Below are 8,977 nucleotides of genomic sequence, written 5' to 3'. Positions count from 1 at the left end.
CTATCTATAATCGGATACCGCTACAGTTTAATTCGAAGTTGTTTAGTTGCTCTGCCCATTTCACCACGGACTGTTACAGCAATATCAAGCAGCCAGGCTTCTCTCGGCGTCTCAAACGGACGAAGGGGGCAATTTCAACTAACGTTATATTCCCGCAAGCGGCAAGTAGGGATTTTATTAACGATAATTTACATTGTGTTATCTAGATCCAGCGCGATATTGTTTTTTCCTCGAGAGACATCATGGCTTGCAAACGAGCGAACGAAGCATGGCAGTTGCTCAGTGTTTGGTTGTACAAATGAACACAAAAATATTTTTTTGCTCCTTCATCCGAGCCTCTGGAGAACCAGTGGGTTATGTGAATTTCTGATGTGTAATTGTTCAAATTCAGACAGATAATCTTTCTTTCAAAGTCGTTCAACACTGTTTATGCATCAGTATATCGCGTTGCAGTGATAAGATCTTCATTCACGCGATCAACAGGCTGTCGTCTGCTCAATGGTCATCACTGAAACCTTTTATGTGATGGGAATAGATCTAAATACTTAAAAAAAAACTTCTCATGATTCGTTAATCCCGATAGCTGTAATAGTAAAAACATATAAAAGCTGTAATAGTAAAAGTTTTCCAGATAGCTCTACATGTAATGCCAGATATTTCATATGCAAGCATGTCAGCCAATCACAGCAGTGGGCAACAACACTGAAGTCTCACAGCAGACACGCCCCTTCAAACAGAGTGTTCAAATCAATGGATGAAATCAGGCTAGGAAATATGCCTTTTATTTCTAAATTATAACAAATTTTGATCTAAAAAACATACTAACATTATAAGGGCACCCCAGGAAACATTATAAAATAATAAAATAATCCATTCTATGGCACCTTTAAAAACATCGCACTGTCACTTGCAACAAAACATCAACTGATGATTGCATATTACATGCATTCTTCAAGCGTCACTAAACCCATACTTGAGGTCACAAAAGTCTCTGAAATTCCTGTTGATGTCCTTAACGAGGATGTAGTTTCAGCCCTCAAGGAAAAATTCCCAAATGTCACAAAAGTGCATTTAGCTAAAAATGTGACAAGCAATGGAATGAATTATCGAAATGGAATGGTACTTGCACATGGGTCCACTGGAGGGCTTCCAGATTTTGCTGAAATCATTCTGATGTGCATTGTTCAAAACAAGCTGCATTTTATTGTGAAGGGGTGGTGTGCATGGTATAGAGAACATTTTAGAGCATTTGAATTGAAAGCATCACACACTAGAGAGATTTTCATTGTTGAACTTGGAGAGTTACCTGATGTGTATCCACTTGCAGACTACATGGTTGGGCCAGTGCGCATGGTTACCTTGAAGAGACACATCATCATCGAAGGTTGGATTTTTGATTATCAATTATCACTTTGTATTTTTCATTAGGGCTGCACAATATTGGAATAAACAAACAATGTTATATTTAGCTTTTCTGCTATATAAACAAATATATATATATAAATTGCGATATGAAAGGCAAAACCAGCAATGCAAGTTTCATAGGTGGCGCCCCGACAAATCTCGAGTGAATCACGACTTGCTTTACGGCACAACGTCACATACATCAACAACATATGAAGAGCCTCTATGGAAGACACTAGCACGCATTTCAGACGTGAATCATGGCAGAGCCGACGAAGAAAACGAAGAAAGCGCAGTCGGAAGAGTCAAGGCAAAGAAAACGAGAAACTATTTACGACAGTAACGTTAAATACAAGTACTCCAGTTTGACAAAAACGGAAACTGCATAGTATGCCTTTAACAGATTCACTCTCGCATTTAAATGCATTTAAATACAGTTAAAACAATATATCGTGCAGCCCTACTTAACGTTGCATTCTAATGTTGACTCTGTATAGATTCAGGTCAGTCTCAGTATTAAAGGGTAAGTTTGCAGATTTTCAACCAGCTTTGTATTGTTTCAGTGTCTGTAGTATATATAAATGAACAATGTTTAATCTTTTTCCTTGTTACCTGTACCGATACCTCAAATTCAGCTATGTTCACATATGACAACCAGTTTGTTGAACCAAGGCAGGTTCAACTATTATACATTTTTGAATACATTTACATTTACATTTACATTTAGTCATTTAGCAGACGCTTTTATCCAAAGCGACTTACAAAGTAGGACTAGATTAAGCGAGTCATCATGAAGAGGCAAAAACAAAAAGCAGCGCAAGAAGTGCTCAAGATACAAAGTTCAGGCATTATTCAGAGTAGCATAAGCCCGATAAGTGAGGTTAAGAGGGAAAGGGGAGTGTTTTTTTTTTTTTTTTTTTTTTTTTTTTTTTTATGTGGATAAGTGCTCACGGAAGAGATGGGTTTTGAATAGAATTTCAAATTATTTTAAATACATTTAACAAATTGTCCCCACCACCCAAAGGTTGAATAGTCTGCAGCATGCCAGTCGGTTATTGTTTCTTAAATTGTCCATAGTCAATATGATTGTCAATTACTTTGTCTCATTACAGTTACAATGAATGTTTCTTTACAAAATGATGGATGTTTATTTTATTAACTCTTTCTGTATTTTAGATACACAGAGCAGTGCAATGGGATCTCCTGTTACTCTTCGTATCCTGTTTGGAGGACCGGAAGATTCACGAAAGTTTACCCTTGACTCAGGACTTCCTGCGTCTGTCAATGAACTGCGCAACATATTGAGGACATGCTTTAATTTTACAGAGGAGTTCAGACTTCAGTGTTTTGATCCTGATTTTAATGAATTCATTAATTTGAGTTCAATGAATGAGATCAAAGACAAGAGCACTTTGAAAGTGATTATCTTGCCAAGTGAGACCTTCATCACTTTATTTCCTATTCACCTTATTTTCCACGACAACAAGGGCGACGCCATTACGCTCATTTTGTCATCTTACTTCCGGCTGAAAGGAACTACGCTAGTTTCTAGACGTAATTCTATAGTTGTGACGGTAAAATATGTTAAGTATTATATGCTCAGAACGGGGCTGTCATAACAATTGGATTAAGAGGATAGAACAATTTAACCAACGGTATTACGAACACAATGTAAGTTAGGCTAAAGCGATCAGAGTGTTGTGGTGTCGACGAGGAGGAGCACCTGAGGCAATGGTGGAAGGCGCTAAACTTGAAGTGCCCACCCAAGCGGTTATGTGTGTTCGTACCATTTTATGGACGGAGAGCAGACTGATGAATGAACACCCTTACCCCGAGTAAAGGCTCGGCTACGATGTTCTGGTAAAGAAGTCCCGCCGGGTGCTGAACAGGTTGTCAGATTCAGGTAAGCTAACTTACCGTTACCTAACTGTTGTTACCTAACCCTCCTATCTATATGCTTGTTAGCCTAACGTTAGATTTGTGAAGTCCGTTCTATGAATACATTTAAGATTAGTAACAAGCTGTAAACAAAATACAACGAATCTTGCATGATTACCATTGGCCACCTATATGTCATATTTCTTATATTTTGTTTACTTTGTGATATGGACCTAATTGGGTCTGAAATAAAGAATGAATGAATAAATGAATGAATATTCACGATAGTACAATATATTATGGTACATTACAGTCTTACAATAGCTCACATTATTCCTGTAAGGAGGCCAGCCAGCTACATCTCTCATTCAGATATTGATATTGACCTACGTAGAGTTAGAAGATTGTGTGTATACTGTCTCGTTTTAATGCATCTCTCTTTTTCACACTGTTCTTTTTCACACAGTATGAGTGCATCATAAATTAATTCTCATGATCTATTTTAAGTACTAATGTATGAATGTTTATGGTTATATTATTTCCATAGATGCATTGATGAGCGTCATGTTGCAGTGGACAACTGTGAGGATGATCACAGCCACATGCCCCAGACCTGTGATGCAGACACACAATGGGAGGATCCATCTGTCTCTGACCACAACTACGCTCCAAAATCTCAACTCAACCTGAAGCCACCTACATCTGAAATGAGAACACAATGTGTTGAGCCAGTGCCATAGTACATAACTCTGCTGAGAAACGACCACCTTTGTCAGCTCTACACAGGGTCGACATTGGATGCCTTCCATTCAGTTGCCGAGCACCTTAATAGTTCATACACCAACAGCTTTCAGCTACACACTTGGTATCAGCTCCTGATGACTCTGATGAAGCTGCGTCTTAATTTATTGCAGGATGATCTTGCTGAAAGGTTTGGTGTTTTTCAGTCCATTGTAAGCAAGGTGATTTTCGCGTTGTCTTGACATCATGGAGGAGAAGTGTTTCAGAGAGCAATTTCCAAACAACATGTAGGGCTGCACAATATATCAAAATATCGCAAATGTGTATATCAAAATATGCATAACTTTTTTAGCTTTAATAAGAATCAGTATACACTCACCTAAAGGATTATTAGGAACACCTGTTCAATTCTCATTTCTCATTAATGCAATTATCTAATCAACCAATCACATGGCAGTTGCTTCAATGCATTTAGGGGTGTGGTCCTGGTCAAGACAATCCCCTGAACTCCAAACTGAATGTCAGAATGGGAAAGAAAGGTGATTTAAGCAATTTTGAGCGTGGCATGGTTGTTGGTGCCAGACGGGCCGGTCTAAGTATTTCACAATCTGCTCAGTTACTGGGATTTTCACGCACAACCATTTCTAGGGTTTACAAAGAATGGTGTGAAAAGGGAAAAACATCCAGTATGCGGCAGTCCTGTGGGCGAAAATGCCTTGTTGATGCTAGAGGTCAGAGGAGAATGGGCCGACTGATTCAAGCTGATAGAAGAGCAACTTTGACTGAAATAACCACTCGTTACAACCAAGCTATGCAGCAAAGCATTTGTGAAGCCACAACACGCACAACCTTGAGGCGGATGGGCTACAACAGCAGAAGACCCCACCGGGTACCACTCATCTCCACTACAAATAGGAAAAAGAGGCTACAATTTGCACGAGCTCACCAAAATTGGACAGTTGAAGACTGGAAAAATGTTGCCTGGTCTGATGAGTCTCGATTTCTGTTGAGACATTCAGATGGTAGAGTCAGAATTTGGCGTAAACAGAATGAGAACATGGATCCATCATGCCTTGTTACCACTGTGCAGGCTGGTGGTGGTGGTGTAATGGTGTGGGGGATGTTTTCTTGGCACACTTTAGGCCCCTTAAATGCCACGCCCTACTTGAGCATTGTTTCTGACCATGTCCATCCCTTTATGACCACCATGTACCCATCCTCTGATGGCTACTTCCAGCAGGATAATGCACCATGTCACAAAGCTCGAATCATTTCAAATTGGTTTCTTGAACATGACAATGAGTTCACTGTACTAAAATGGCCCCCACAGTCACCAGATCTCAACCCAATAGAGCATCTTTGGGATGTGGTGGAACGGGAGCTTCGTGCCCTGGATGTGCATCCCACAAATCTCCATCAACTGCAAGATGCTATCCTATCAATATGGGTCAACATTTCTAAAGAATGCTTTCAGCACCTTGTTGAATCAATGCCACGTAGATTTAAGGCAGTTCTGAAGGCGAAAGGGGGTCAAACACAGTATTAGTATGGTGTTCCTAATAATCCTTTATGTGAGTGTATATATTTAATTCATACAGTAAAAACTAAGCAGTGTTTTATTTTTACATTTGATTATTCAGTTTCTGTTGTTCAATAGACCTAATGTAGGATAACCTGAACCCCGTGGTTTACACTGATGTTAAAATAACACTTATTATGCTACAGTAAAACACTGCTGTTCACTTTCACAAGTTGAAGGGATGTTTTCTTGTAACAAAAAGAATGTGAAACATGTATGTAGGTTATATAATTTTAAATCTAATTTAATTTAATTTTATATTGTAGCAACAATGACATCTGCTTTTCACATTAAGTGAATCATCCTGTCTCCAAACACATCCTTCGTTGTCTCCTTAAACAACAGTCTGTGCATGGTGCCGCTAAGTCTACCATGAACAGTCAAAATTGCAATCTGTTGCTCCCCAGAGGGACATTTGAGTCACAAAAGGAACCCTGTTCTGGACAATCCCCTCTAAGACCCCCATTTCAGCATGGACTCCCTGTGACTTTACCACCTCATGACACACACACACACACACACACACACGCGCACACACACACACACACACACACCATTCATGGAGCTTTTCAGAGAAAAGTACCCCTAAAATGTTTGATATGTATTCCTGTGTTTCTCAAGTGTCTTCACATGCCATAACGGAAATACTGACCATTTCATTGTGTGTTTAATCAAACTTTATTTGTGTGTAATTATGCATGTAAATGTAACGTTATGTTTCATTGATCTTTACCTGTCATAATTGGTATCTGTCTGACCGTCCTGTTTTAATTCGACCAGTCACACATAAGAGATTACAGTAAGATGTATTGTTCTGTGTGTACAATCTTAAGAGGAAATATGAATCCTTTCTCTCATAAGACATATGGTCAAAGAAGGCGTGTCTTCTTCACACAAAGAAGACTTCTTCCCGCTACAGATCAGAAGATCTGATTGGCTGTTGTCACCGAAAACAGGGCGTAAACAGATGTCTTTAAAAAGCAAGAGACCCTGTTTCCTCTCTCTCTTCTCTCTGATCCCTGCTCTTCTCCGGCGCTTCCTCTCTCATCTCCTGCTGCCGCCCCGGCGCAGCGCTTCTCCCAGGAACATCTGAAGAAGGCCCTGGCCTTCTCTATCGAACGAACGCATGTTCGAGTCATAGATTTCCCTCTTAGAAGCCAAGATTTCCGGCCTCTCCCATCCCGGGAGACGAACTTTCTCGGTAACGTTACATTTCAGTGAGCCTTTTTAAACCTCCGCGGCACTGGAAGACGCAGCGGAAAACAGGACACCACCCTCGCTTCCTGCCTCAGCCTCGCCCGAACAGAGAACGAACGTGCAAGTAACTTTAAAACCCTCTCTGAAAGCTGCTTTCCAGGAGTCTCGTGAACTTAGGTTTCTGTATGTAATAATTACTAATTTTCTCTTCTCTTCTCTTCTCTTTCTTTCTTTCATTTCATTTCATTCTGATCACTTATGTTATTGTTTGGTTATATGTGTGTTTGTTTTATTGTTTGCATTTTTACGTACGTTTATATTCGTAGCTCATATAATCTCTAGTTTTGCATTTATTAAAATTCATAAATACTTTTCACTGTCTCTGTGTTGAAAATCCACCTTATAAGTCAATGAAACTTAAAAGATCCAATTATAAGCTACAAGCTCGATATATAGACTACTTGAGTAGTTTTAATTAATAAACTCAGAAAGTTTGATGTCCGTGGCCAGAACATAAACTTTCTTGGAGTTTGTAAATACCCCTTCTTAACTGTAATAATCTTACATTTATTCGATGGACGAATAAATGATGATCAGACCAGTTACAGAACAAGGTAATCTCGATAATTGATAAAATAAATGTACATGCGACTTATGAATTATGACCATGAGTCATAATTATTAATATTTCCAAAATTCCCTATATTCTTGAGCTAATTCAAATTAACCCAAAGTCGTATTCGTTGCAATATACTTTAAGCATTATCGTAACGCATATCGAATATCGCATTGTTTAATGAGTTATCGCATATCGCATTTTTCTTCAATATCGTGCTCTTAATAACTTCGTCCAAGCGATGAAGTAATGGCAGACAGAGGCTTCACCATTACCGATCTCTATGAAAGGAAGGTGAAACTTGTCCTTGTGAATCTTGTAGAACAGATTTTACCTGTTGTTGATAGTTATTTGTATAAACCTTTACAATGTGCCCAGATGTTACCTGTTATGAATAGTTATTTTTATAAACCTTTACAATGTGCCCAGATGTTACCTGTTATGAATAGTTATTTTTAGAAACCTTTACAATGTGCCCAGATGTTACCTGTTATGAATAGTTATTTTTATAAACCTTTACAATGTGCCCAGATGTTACCTGTTATGAATAGTTATTTTTATAAACCTTTACAATGTGCCCAGATTTTACCTGTTATGAATAGTTGTTTTTATAAACCTTTACAGTGTGACCAGACGTTACCTGTTATGAAGTTATTTTTATAAACCTTTACAATGTGACCAGATTTTACCTGTCAGTCATTTATTATAAAACCATATAATGTGAGCTCTGTAGATTCCCCTTAAAACTTAAAGGAATTAAGTCTTCTAGTTAGAAAGAATACATCACGGTCAAGTTTGCAAATGAATACCATCTTGGTTTATTACTTATGAAAATTAAATGGTGAAATGTATCTACATGAAGGTCAGTAGAAGGTGTCTCTAGCTTCCTGAAAACATCAAACACTTCTTACAACTGATTTTATACAACTTATTTAATCATTCATATTTAACCAATTACCTTATCTCCTATCCTTAACCTTAAATATTCTCATTCCTTCTTATTTACAAATAATTTTTCATCGCTGCTCCATCAACTCCTTCTGACAGGACGAAGTAGTTAAATATTCCTCCCCATAGGTTACCTCTGGCCACGTTAACAATGACGATGAATGAGACAATGTGAGACCAACTGATCGTCGTACAAAGTTTTCTCCGTGCTCCTAATTTAAAACATTTACGGTATTAACGTTATTTGTCATTTTGCTAAAGTTTTGGCTAACTATAAACAATCTTCTAACTACTGAACTAGCTACCGGATGTGCCGTGTCAGTTTAGCAGAAGTCGGATGACAAAATGCGGAAGCGCGAAGTATTAAAAGTGGGCGGGGCGGAATAAGGTGAATAGTCCAAGAAATTGAAGACACACAGACAGTCTCCCCCATTTCAACCCAGTGCTCAGATTATGCAGCACTGGCCACACTTAACAGCAATGACACATTCACACAGTTTTCCTCATCTTCCTCACAAATCCCATCTTCATTTCATAGAACCTCTTGGCCAGATCCCTTTCTGATACCTACATTTTCATATGATGCAGAAGTTGAACTGGAGAAGGGCAACAGA

Source organism: Abramis brama (assembly GCF_963993115.1).
Source record: "Abramis brama genome assembly, chromosome: 9".
NCBI lineage: Eukaryota > Metazoa > Chordata > Actinopteri > Cypriniformes > Leuciscidae > Abramis > Abramis brama.
Note: the sequence above shows the minus strand (reverse complement) of the source record.